This window comes from Elephantulus edwardii, unplaced genomic scaffold, assembly GCF_000299155.1.
Source record: "Elephantulus edwardii isolate Elephantulus edwardi_28Jun2011 unplaced genomic scaffold, EleEdw1.0 scaffold00041, whole genome shotgun sequence".
NCBI classification, from domain to species: domain Eukaryota; kingdom Metazoa; phylum Chordata; class Mammalia; order Macroscelidea; family Macroscelididae; genus Elephantulus; species Elephantulus edwardii.
This window is the reverse complement of record NW_006399791.1, coordinates 7,675,793-7,689,308: the sequence shown is the minus strand read 5'-3', so window position 1 is coordinate 7,689,308 and position 13,516 is coordinate 7,675,793. Positions and strand designations below refer to the sequence as shown.

Genomic DNA, 13,516 nt, shown 5'->3' with positions numbered 1-13,516 from the left:
AGTTTGTGGGAGCTGGAGAAGCTCGAAGACCCCCAGCACCTCGTAGGCATCACTGAGGACTCTGGACCTTGAGACTTCCCTGACTCTCCCTGCCGCGATCTGGGAGCAGCCTTGGGACAAGCTCTGCCAAAATCAAATCCAGAACCAAGACTTTGGTGGCGGGGCCCTCCCCGGATGTGAGTCTAGCCCTTATTTTCACAATGGCCCTTTCCCTCAGCCACCTTGTTTTTAAATGCCGGGTGGGGTTGGGGGGATGTCAATCCTCCAGGGCAGTCTGAGATGATCTGCCTTAGTCTTGGTGCAGAGTTGGGGGACAGCCCTCATCTGAATACAGGGGCCAAGGGTCCCTTCCTGTCTGTGTCCATTCATGAGGGTGTTCTGGGTTAGAAAATGTAGCCCATTTTCTACCATCCCAAAGCTGTGCCTTGACCTCATGTTTTTACAAATACGATTAAGCATACTCTGAAACTTGCTAAGGGTTTGCTGGAGATGAAGGTATATAGACTGCTTTGGCAAGTGATGGTGAGGTTTATTTAGCTATGTCTCCTCCCACTTCCTCTCAGCTCTACACACTGTGTCACACAACCTCTGCTCCCCTCTATCGTCCTCTGTCCTCCCCGCCAGTGTTGCCAGCTCTTTCTTCCTCCACTGATGCCATGCCTCCATGGTTTCCCGTCTTCTGCCCTTCCCTGCAGCTGCTGGTGGGTGGTGCTCTCAAAAAGGCCAGTTGTCTGCTGGTGCCTGATCCTCATATCATGCTCACCTCGCCTGGCTGCATTTTTAGTAATACCTTTTGTTTTATACCTTGAAAACTTTTTATGAATGAATAAATTTTAAGAAAAGATTTCTTCCACCACATTGAATCAGTTATTATTTGGCATAAATGGTTTCTCAGATGAGCATCCGTCCTTGAAAGGCTTCTCTTTGGTCAAGAACTGCTGGCTCATGTGCCCAAACTCAGATCTGTGAAGGACTCTGGAGCCGGAATGTGCGTGTCCTAAGAATGAGGACTTAATGGCACGTAGATGGATCCTGCTCGACTTGGGGTAAGGAGGGAGGATGGTAGTGAATGAACAATTACTGAGTCCGGCTGATATGCCAGGGAGTCCCTTGAGTGGTACAAACCATGGGCTTTCAGAAGTAGTCAGTCTCACAGGAAGAGATTCCCCATCTTTCTCCTACAGAGCAACTGGTGTTTTTGAACCATGTGACTTTGAGTTGGCAGCGCAGCCCATTACTGCTAAACCACCAGACTTCCGAATGAACACTAGAAGCCCAATGTTGATTATTCAAATGTTGATAGCAGCAGATCTAGTTCCAGCCTGGAAATACCAGCAGGTGAGGATTTGAACAAGTCCCCTGGCAACTGGGGCTATAAACCTGCTTCAGAGCGAGGGTTCCCTCTGACTCTGGTGTCCAAGACTCTTCTAGAAGCCCAGGAAGCAGAGGCCAGCGGAAGAAACATGAGCTTGATGCACACAGCTCTGGATTTGAATCCAGACTCTCCAGTTAGGAGCAGTGTGACTGAGAAAGTTGCTTCCCCTCGCCAAGGTTTTCCTCCTCTGATAAGGGCTCTGGTGGCCATCTCATTGCATCCAAATCACCACGCCCGTGTGTGTTAGGGTAGAACTCTGCTCCATAGGGTTTTCAGTGACAGATTATTTATTCACAGGTAGATCACTAAGCAAGCCTGTCCTCCAAGGAGCCTCTTGGGTGGTCGTAGGTGTGGTCGTAGGTTCCCCATTTTGCCTCCATTGTTGTTGGGTGCCATTGAGTCCCATGGAGTGGCTGGTGAATTTGAACCGTCCTGGAAAGGGTTAAACCGGGTGGCTCCTTGGAGGCAAGGATTCTGAGGCTCCCTCTAACATACTTTGGACATTTTGTGAGGAGAGACTGGTCCTTAGAGAGGGACATCATGCTTGGGAGGGTGGAGGGACAGCGCAGGAGAGGAAGGCCCTCTATGAGGTGGATTGATTCAGTGACTGGGATAATTGGGATGGGAGTGTCGGAGACAGTGCGATTGGCACAGGACAGAGCGGAGTTTAGGGCTGTTGTACATAGGGTCGCTATGAGTCACAAACGACTCGACGGCACATAACAACAACACCACCACCACTGGGTTAGCAGAGCAACTCTTTACCACTAAGCCACCGGCCTCTAGAAAAGCTCGCTTAAAACCTAATGGGATGGCAAAACTGGCCAATCCCCTCATTGGGATTCCATATATTTTCTTTGCGTGGTCCCTACAAATAGTTTAATGGAAGTTACAAGGACGCCAACCAGAGATCTGTATTGTCAAAATTACATGCAAGTAATTCTTACATGCAAGATTCAGTCTCTTTAAGAAAACTGATCAGTCTCCCAGCTGCTGTTCAAAACGGCCACTAGGAAGTATAAAGGGAAGAAGTGTGGCTTCTGAGGTCACACGGGCAGGGGTGGGGTGGAGACACCGGGTCATTGGCGGTGGATTTACTCAGGTGGAATCCAAGGTGATGTTGAACAATGGTGCGCCCACCTCCATCCATCCACGCTATCCAAGCTCAGCTCCTTCGGGATCTTGCCCACCACAGGGGGGCGCTCTGGGAGCTCTGGAGACAGGAGCTGCAGCACCCCCTCCACCTCCCACATGGCTGTAATGAGGTGACTGGTGGTGGCTTCGAGGCAGCCTCCTCAGCAGCTGCATAGAAGAAGAGAGCAAATCTCACTCCACCCGACATGGTTGATAATGATTTATCTAACTCTGATCACATTTCTGCCTGACTTGTTCTCCTCCTCCCTCCTTCATTGCTTTCATCTTCCCACCTTTCCCAGGGCCTGAGCCAGGCAGACCTCCTCCACCTGGCTCTGCTGTATCCTTCATCTAGGACAGGGCTGAGAGTCTCCTGGAACTGGAGCTTCCTGGGGAATAGGAGAGGTCATGACTCCTCTGGACTTTATTGTTGATGTGCAACAGGAGGAAGCGGGATGCCTAAGAACAAAAGAAAAAACATTAAGAAGATAAAATTCTCTCTAACATCTACAACAAGGAGAAGATAAAATAGATGAATGGGACCTTCTAAGAATCAAATCCCTATGCACATCCAAAAATTTCTCCAACAGAGTAAAAAGGGAAGCCACAGACTGGGAAAAAGTAGTTGGGAATGACATGTCAGATAAGGGACTTAAATCTAGAATTTATAAAATACTTGAGCACCACAACAAGATAAAGGTAAATAATCCAGTTGAAAAATAGGTACAGGATATGAACAGACACTTAACCAAAGAAGACAGATGGCCAACAAGCACATGAAGAAATGTTCAAAATCCCTAGCTCTAAGAGAGATGTAAATCAAAACAACTATGAGATATCTCACCCCAGTCAAAATAGCAAAATTTAACATAACAGCAAGCAACAAATGCTGGCGAGGTTGTGGAGAAACTGGAACCCTTATTCATTGTTGGTGGGAGTGTAAAATGGTGCAACCACTGTGGAAGGCGGTATGGCGCTTTCTCAAAAAGTTGCAAATAGAGATACCATTTGACCCAGCAATTGCACTATTGGGAATATACCCCAAAGAGACCATAACTGACATCCAAGCAGATATATGCACACCCATGTTTATCGCAGCTTTGTTCACAATAGCAAGGAGTTGGAAACAACCCAGGTGCCCATCAACAAAGGAATGGCTAGAGAAGCTGTGGTATATTCACACAATGGAATACTACGCTGCATTGAAAAACAAGGAACTCATGCAATATTATTCAAAATGGGTGACCCTGGAGGACATTATGCTGAGTGAAGTATCTCAGTTGCAAAAGGACAAATACTGCATGGTGCCACTGCTGTAAAATGGGACTGATATCAGGGTGGGGATAAGACTGAGAAAAACTGGATAAATTGTGCATATTGCATTGAAACAGATGAGGGAGAGAATAATTTAAAAGCGATATATGATAGAGTATTATGGTTCTCACAAGAGTCCACAATTAAGGTTGCATAGTGGAGTGTACTTGGGATGGTGGAAGGTTGCGAGGGGATTGTGTACCAGAGAAAGAATTTTACTTTTCAAAGAGAGGAGCGAACGGGGTTGCATGGGGTGTTGGCTGGGCAGGGAGAAAAGTGCAACAATGAATGAATGGAAATCCAAAATCTCTGTAAATGTTCATTAAAATTATTAAAATAAAAAAATAAAAACAAAAATTCTCTCTAACAGAGCTAGGAAGCTCTGGTGGCCTTGTGGCAAGAAATTGAGCTGCAATGCTGAAGGTGTATGATTCAAATCCACCAGCTGCTCCGTGGGAGAAAAATGGGCAGTCTCCTCCTGTGCAGTTCACTGCCTTTGAAAACCCACCAGAGGGTCACAGGTGGTCAGTTATGATGTGATAGTACACAACAATAACAACAGCAGAGCCCCTGGGTGACCCAAACCAAAAGTTTGAAATAATGAAAGGAGCCTCGAAAAGGCATCTGCTTCCAGAAGGTTCCAGCCCTAAAAGCCCTATGAAGTCTTGGCATTTAGTTCTACTCCCTAACAGCTGGGGTCACCGTGAGTGGTAAACAACTTCACGGCAACCGTCCCCCGCTTTCTCTCTTAAACTAAATATCCATTCTGCAAAGCTGATGTCTTGCTATATAGTTCTATTTTTAATGTAAAAAAACTTTACATTAATTCCTTCTTTCTCCTCTCTATAGTTTTGATTTGACTAAAACTGATGCCATTTGTCATAAGATGCATCGTTATTTTAGATGCCCCTCCCCAAAGAAGGAAAAACATTCTGCCAATTAAATGATGAATAGCGGTTTGTTTTCATTTAGGATTTGGGCTTATACTCATTAAAAAAGATCTTATCAGAGTTCATTTTATACCTCCGTAGACACATTTCTGTGTAATTTTTGTGTATAGGGAAAATTGTTTTTGTGTGCTATCGAGTCAGAAGCAGCCCGTGGCTGAACTTCTGGCTGATTTTCAGAGACAGTTAATCACATGGGAGGAGATTTGAACTGCATACTTTGAGTTGCCAGTGTAACTCCTTACCTCTAGGCCATGAGAGCTTCCTATCTGGAAAATATACTTAAGATAAATTGGAATGTATTCCTAAAACCTTCTCCTACAGGTGACCTGCTTGTTCTGAATCCCTTTGCAATTCGGGTTCATTAAGGATCACAATTTTTTCTGTGTCACTAGCACCGTTAGTCCTATAAGATCTGTAACAACTCCCCCCCATTATCTCTGGGATTTTCATCTAAACTGCTCACAACCTAACTGCAAATAGTTATGTCATATCTACAGACCTTTTTAAAAAGTAGATGTGGTTAATTGTTATTTGCTAGGTTGGTGTTTTGTTGTTTTTGGGGTTTTTGTGGGTGTTTTTTTTTTAAAATTTACTAGTTTTTAGTTGCTTTCGAGTCAGTTCTGACTCAGAATAAGTCCAGGTGTACAGAGTAGACTCACACTGTTACTGTCAATTTTTGTTTAAAGATTCTCTAACTGGATTTGAACAGCCAAACTCCTGGTGAATAAGCAAGTGCTTAAAATGCTTGTGCCAGTCCCAGAGTCCTCAAAACCCCACACTCATTGCCATCAAGTCTGTTCCAACTCATAGCAGCCCTCCCCTGGACTGTAAATCTTTACAGGAAGAGACTGCCCCTCTTTCTCCCACGGAGCTGCTGGTGGATTTGAACCAGCAAAGACACTCAGCCTTTTGGTTAGCAGTGCAACATGCTACAGACTGTGTCCCAGAGCACATTAAAATCTTATAGAAGGTGTTAATGGAAGGTTTCAGAATGACTTGGCAACACCCACACAGTAATGTCCACACCCAGTCACAGCTATTGTGAGCTGGCCTTGGTTGTAGGACACTCAGCGGTCTCAAGTAGGTATAAGTCTTAGAAATGATGAATTATGAGAAATTTTAATACTTCTCCTGCCCACACTTCCTATTTCACTGCCAGGCAGGGGGATGCTTCAGGCTGAACAAAGAGAAGGTCATGTACTTGGAAAGACTCTTTGATATTCTTTTATTACATAAACAGGTTTAATATCTCAGAAATAATATTGGAAAAGAAATCTTTGAAAAAAAACTTTGACTACAATTCTGTTATTTCTCTGGGCAGATCCCTAGAGAGAGTTTGAGTGTGTTAAAAAGTAAGGCTGACTGTTCTTCTCATGAATATAAATCATAGTTACTGAGTTATCTGGGGTAGGTGCATGCACGTGCAACCCCCCCCCCCGAACCTAGGTGCATACACACACACACACAACACCCAGAATCGCTAGAGGACCAGTCACTCCCGATGTACCAGAAACGATCAGGAGCCCCTGAAAGGCGGGAGGAGGAGGCTAGTCTGAAAGAGAAATTATAGCATCAATCATACACAAGAGGGGTCTGGTATAGAAGTCAAGAATAGCTTAAAGGCTCTAAGCTTAGAGATGGCAGCTGTGAGGAAGCTTAAAACCATGTTTGGATGGGATGGGGCATCACAAGAACAGGAGATTTGCCCTCTGCTTTCCTCTTCCTGGGTCAAGCGGAGGATGGTTGAGACCTCAGTGTGCAGTAAGGAGTAGTTAAGTGGGTACTCAAGCTTGAATAGCAGTGTGGTTCCCTGGAATACCACCACTTAGAGCGAAAAGGAGCATCCTGGCCCCAAACACAAGCTACTAGTTCAACCTACCCGACAGAGACTCCTCCTCCTCCTTCATAATTGGATTTAGGATGCTGCAAAGAGCTACAATGCTCATATATTGATCATATTTGTTAGAAATGTTTCCTGCCACAAGTAATAACATATCTTAATTGTGGAGCAAATGAAAGGCACGTTTAATTAAATCATCATGATGTTGAGAGATAGGTGGTTTCAGCTTGGTGTCTCTGGCTTTATGAAAATTCAAGATTTCCTCCTACAACCAGGAGAAGATAACATAGATGAATGGGATCTTCTAAGACTCAAATCCCTATGCACATCCAAAAACTTCTCCAGTAGGATAAAAAGGGAAGCCACTGACTGGGAAAAAGTATTCGGTAATAACATATCAAATAAGGGACTTATATCCAGAATTTAGGAAATACTTGAGCACCACAACAAGATAAAGGTAAATAATCCAATAGAAAAATGGGCACAGGATATGAACAGGCACTTCACCGAAGACGACATTCAGATGGCTAACAAGCACATGAAGAAATGCTCAAAATCCGTAGCCCTAAGAGAGATGCAAATTAAAACAACTATGAAATATCATCTCACCCCAGTCAAAATAGCAAAATTTAACAGAACATCAAGCAACAAATGCTGGCGAGGTTGTGGAGAAACTGGAACCCTGATTCACTGTTGGTGGGAGTGTAAAATGGTACAACCCCTGTGGAAAGCAGTATGGCGCTTTCTCAAAAAGTTGCAAATAGAGATACCATTTGACCCAGCAATTCCACTACTGGGAATATACCCTGAAGAGACCATAGCTGACATCCAAGCAGATATATGCACACCCATGTTTTTTGCAGCTTTGTTCACAATAGCAAGGAGTTGGAAACAACCTAAGTGCCCATCAACAAACGGATGGCTAGAGAAGCTGTGGTATATTCGCACAATGGACTACTATGCTGCATTAAAAAACAAGGAACTCATGCAATATTATTCAAAATGGTTGACTCTGGAGAACATTATGCTGAGTGAAATATCCCAGTCACAAAAGGACAAATATTACATGATGCCACTGTTGTAGAATGGGACTGTCCTTGGGGTTGGGGAGAGACTGAGTAAGATGGGTTCAATAATGTATACTGCACTGAAACAGAGGAGGGAGAAAACTGTTTAAAAGAGATATATGACTCGGTATTTCTGTCATCACAGGAGTCTAGAGCGAGGGCTACATGGTGGAGGGAACCTGGGGGAGGGTTTGTAAAACAGTGAAAGAATCCTTTCTTTTACTTTTCCATAATTTTTGACTCATGTACTTATAACTTGTTAGTCAAATTTGTGTCTTCTAGGTTGCAACACCCCCATGATACATCTTCAAGGATATGAACATGTACAGCCAAGCACAATCAATAAGAGTGCATCTAAATTCCAAAATCAATCTCCATAATAGTCTACGTGTTTCCTACTGCCAAAGGGGCCCTTTAGAGTAGTGAGAGAAGATCTTCACCCTGAAACCCACAGCGTCCCTTTTCAGCAGGAAGTAGCTAAGAGAATACGCCATCCCCTTTTCCTTATGAATCAGGGTGAAGTCTCTCTCAGGGAGGAGTGCTAGGGAATGGCAAAGGACACACCGACAAAGGAGATTAATCAGAACTGACTTTGACAAGCACTGTGGCAATTGGACAATTAAAACAGACATTCGGATGGCGGGGAAGAAGAACAAACTGGGGAGGAGGGTGGAGAGAATGGTGCGGCAATGAAGGAGTGAAAGCCCAGAATCCCTGTGAATGTTCATTGAAACTAATAAAATTTAATAATAAAAAAAGAAAAAGATTTCCTCTACTTTTTCATTCTGCCATCCTGTAGCTACCACGTGCACGCAAGACATCACATTCATGCCAAACAAGGAAGGGTAAAAAGTGAGCATTATTGGACTTCCTGACTGAAATGCCCCTTTTTTAATAAACACTTTCGCAGAAACTCCTCAGTAGGCTTCTACTTAAAACTTATTATATCAGAACTTTGTCACAAACCAAAGGGAGTCGCAAGGGAGGCTGGGAAGGAGTCCCAGGCTGAGTTCTCTAGAGATGTAAGGCATGTGTGTTATGTGTGTGTGAGTGTAAAGAGAGAAACACAGACAGACAAAGATGTAAATCTCAAGTAAACAGTTGACGGGCTTGCAGAGGTTGGCAAGTCCCAGGTCTGTGACGCTTCTCCTATTCTTGTAGCTTTGGGGACACAGAAAAGAGACCACTGGTTCAAGCCTGAAAGAACCAAAGGTGATAAGCAGATGCAAGATCCAGACTGAGAAAAGGAAGAGTTTTGCCAAACTTCCATGTACATTCCGTGCAGGCCACACCCCTATCAAACTCCCTTTCTGCTGATTGGCTGGTCACAGCAGATCTCATTATGATAATGATTACATTTTGCAAGGTCTCATCAAGGAAATGAATATTCAATATAAAGTAGATGGCTACATTACAAGGATCCCCTAGAGGCAATGAGTACGCCATAACTGCTAACACAGAGAACAGAGAACCACAGATGGTCAAGCTGATGTGCAGCTTTAAACATCACAGAAGGAGAGGGTTTGGGATTACAGTAATTGCCTTAGGACAACGGGTGAGTGTATAGAGGGCTCTGTATTCAACAGTGAGAAAATACAGTTCTCTTTATTTAGTTTTCTGGGGATAATGTGAAACAGTAACAAAAATGATCAGAAAGTTGTCCACATGTTTCAGTACAGAGTATGATGTAGATTATAATCTGAGCAAATTGTAAAGAAAGTGGGAGTTAACTTAAAAATGTAAGTAAAGGCTCTCTGCTCCTTGTCGATTGACAGATTGTTCTCTCTTCTCCTGCGGCCTCAGCTGCAAACCTGAGACACAGTGGCAAAGGTCGGAGTAAACGTATGTGGCCACATTGGACGCCTGGTCACCAGGGCTGCATTTAACACTGGCAAAGTGGATGTTGTTGCCATCAGTGGCCCCTTCATTAACCTCAATAACTTGGTCTATATGTTCCAGTGTGATTCCATCCATGGCACGCTCAGTGGCACTATTAAGGCTGAGAATGGGAAGCTGGTAATCAGTGGGAAAGCCATCACTATCTTCCAGGAACAAGATCCCGCCAACATCAAGTGGGGTGATGCTGGTGTTGAGTATGTGTGGAGTCCACTGATGTCTTCACAACCTTGGAGAAGGCTGGGGCTCACTTGAAGGGTGGCGCCAAATGGGTAAGCATCTCTGCTTCTGCTGAAGCCTCATATTTGTGATGGGCACGAAGCATGAGAAGTATGACAACTCTCTTAATATTTTCAACAATGCCTCCTACACTGCCAACTGCTTGCTTTCCCTGGCCAAGGTCATCTGTGACAACTTTGGGATCACAGAGGGATTCATGACCACAGTCCATGCCATCACTGCCACCCAGAAGACTGTGGATGGCCCCTCTGGAAAGCTGTGCTTTGATGGCCGTGGATCCCCAAACATCATCCCTGCCTACTGGTGCTGCCCAGGCCGTGGGAAAGCTCATCCCTGAGCTGAATGGAGACATGACTGGTATTGCTTTCTTTGTCCCCACACCAGTGTGTCACTGTGGATCTGACTTGCCAAATATATGATGGCTTCAAGAAGGTAGTAAAGCAGGCATCAGAAGGGCATCCTGGGATTCAGTGAAGACCAGGTTGTCTCCTGTGGCTTTAACAGTGACACTCACTCCTTCATCTTTGATGCTGGGTGTGACATTGCCCTGAACAACCACTTTTTCCAACTCATTTTGTGGTATGACAATTAATTTGGCCATTGCATCAGAGTGGTTGTCCTGATAGTTCACATGGTCCTCCCCTTGGACCACCAGCCTCAGCAATAGCACTACAAGAGAGAGATCCTCAGCTGCTGGAGGTCCTTGCCCCAACTCAGTCCACTCTTACACACACACACGGGCACACAACCACCCACCCACCCACACACACACTGAGAATCTCACATCATTGACACAATTTTCATCCAATCCCTCTGAGAAAGGGGAGGGGTTTAGAGAGCCCATCTTGTCATGTATCATCAATAAAGTACACTATTGTTGTTATGTGCTATCAGGTCGCTTGTTAACTCATAGTGACCCTGTTACAATAGCTCTGAACCCTGCTCTATTGTAAGTCAACTTTGTTGTCTCTGACACACCTACCCCCGTTACCACAGTCACTGAATTAATCAGGATTTTGAATAATGCAGTTAAGATTGAGCTAAATCCAACTTTTTGTTCATTCAGCAAGTATTTAGTAGGCACTCATCATATGTTGTTCATGCTTGTAGGTGCTGGGGATACATCAATGAATAAAGCAGCCATTGTACTAGAGGTTCTAGACCAGGATTGTTAAGTATATATATTAGAAAGGAAGAAGCAAAGTTGCCATTATTTGCAATCCCTCTAAAGAATCAAGCACTCTAATAAGCAAATCATGCAATGTGGCAAGATAGAGGATCCTATAGCTCTGGTGGCCTAGTGACAAGAAGCTGCACTGCAATCCCAAAGGCATGTGTTTCAAATCCACCAGGAGATCTGCAAGAAAAGGACGAGCAATCTCCTCCCGTGTGATTAACTGCCTCTGAAAACCTGCTTGGAGGGTCAGCCATGGGTCGGTTCTGACTTGACAGTATACAACAATAGTAAAAAGGAATAGTTTTTAAAATATGTTATCAAAGCTTTATTTTTATATACTTTGGATGTTTTCAGGACAGAGCAGTCTTCATTTGATGCTTTCTGTGTCATTCAAGATTTTGTCCATAGCATCCTTCAGTATTGCAACTGGGGCTTGAATTTGGTTTTCAGCTCTTTTGGCTTGAGCAATACTGAGTGTGCTCTTCCCTTTCTTTCTAACTCCAACTTCTTGCACATTTCATCATGATATCTTGTCATCTCGACCTGCCCATTGAGATCTTCTGATGAGCTCTCTTACATCAGCATTCCTCTCACCTCTTGTCTGTCACTGTGCTGTACTATGGTGACGTGCGTGTTGCTGTGATACTGGAAGCTATGTCACTGGTATTTCAAATACCAGCAGGGCCACTCATGGTGGACAGGTTCCAGAGGAATTCTAGACTGAGACTAAGAAGCAGGACTGGCCATTCACTTGTGAAATAACAGGCCTTAAAAATCCCTATGGACAATGGTAGACTATTGTTGAATACAGTGCCAGAAGGTAAATCCTTCAGGGTGGAAAGCACTCAAAATGTGACTGGGTAAGAGCTGCCTCCTCAAAGCAGTTTTGTTGTTGAGTATTGTTGGACTGGAACGGACTCATAGTTGACTCTTCAGTGGGTTTTCAGAGGCAGTTAAAGACACAGGAGATTGCCCATCTTTTTCCTGCAGAGCAGCTGGTGGGTTTGAACTGCATGTCTTTGGGTTGGCAGCACCACCTTACCAGGTCTCCCTCCTCAAAGCAGAATCAATTGTAATGATGTGGATGGAGCAAAACTTTCACTCCATGAAGGACCTTCATTTGCTGATTTGGCAAGACTAAACTTCAGGAGAAACAGCTACAAAAGTCCATTAATACCCACTGAAACAGGGAACATGCAAAGTATGAATCTAGGAGAATTGAAAGCTGTCAAAAATTAAATGCATAAAGATTGACATTGTAGGCATTAGTGAGCTGAGATGCATCAGTATTGGTCATTTTGAACCAATCATGTGATCTACCATTCCAGAAATAACACGTTGAAGAAGAACGGTGTGACATTCATTATCAAAACCAACATTTCATAATCTATCTTGATGTGTAATGCTGTGAGTGAAAGGATGTTATCCCTGTGCATGCCAGGAAGACCTGTTAATAGAATTACTGTTCAAATATATACACCAACCTCCAAAGTCAAAGATGAAGAAATTGAGGATTTTTACCAATTTTTGCAGTTTGGAATTGAGAACCTGCAATCAAGATGCATTAGTAATAATTAGAGACTAGAATGCCAAAGTTGGCAACAAGAAGAACTGGTAGTTGGAAAACTTGGTGGCAGCAAGGAGGCTGGCTCCACAGTGCAGGAAAGAATTTTGTGCAATGAACGATTTATCAATTGCAAATACTTTATATTGGGAGAAGTTTCTGATGCACATAGGGACTTAATCTTTAGAAGGTCCCTTTTGTCAATGTGATTCTATCCTGGCTGTGCATGCAAATACTTAAAAAAATAATTCGTGACCATATACATAGACTTCACCTAATCTATTCCACAGGAATCAGATTGACTATGTGTGTTAAAGAGGCGGTAGAAAGCTCAGTACCAGCAGTGAAAACTAGGCCGGGGTTATCTGTGGAACAGATCATCAACTACTAATATGCAAGTTCAAATTCAGGTTAAAGCAAATTAAAGCAAGTCCATGAAAACCCAAATAAGACCTTGAATCTATCTCAGTTGAATGTAAAAACCATCTTAAGAATGTTGTTGTTAAGAATGTTGTTGTTGTTGTTAAGTGCCGTTGAGTCGGAGGCGACTCATAGCGACCCTATGAAGAAGAGTCCTCGATGCTTGGGTGCCTTTCATCCTCTCTCCAGGTTCATAGGGTTTCCAGAGGCAAGCTATTATGGAAGTGGATGCCACTCCTCCTTCCACGCTTGTTTAATCGGGGAGCTCCACCCCACTCTCAGTCCACACTGGGTAGCCAACCATTAATGCATTTGACACATCCGTGTCACAATGTTCAGCCTCACAGCAACCACAAGTGACCACGGGACGGCAACTTGTACACCAGGGCTATACAACCTAGAGGAATGTCTGAACAAAAACAGTGAAAGACTGGCCCGAGGGCCACAAACTAAAAGTCACCCACCTTTGTCTTGGTCACATCATTTTCACTGGGCCAGCTGATCTCTCTCTCTCTGTTGATGTTATTGTTGTTAAGTGC

At 43.9% G+C, this 13,516-nt stretch overlaps 1 pseudogene; it reads left to right on the top strand.

The window, feature by feature from the left end:
* Window positions 1-6,512: 6,512 nt before the first annotated feature.
* Window positions 6,513-10,483, top strand: LOC102843506 (annotated as a pseudogene).
* Window positions 10,484-13,516: the final 3,033 nt, after the last annotated feature.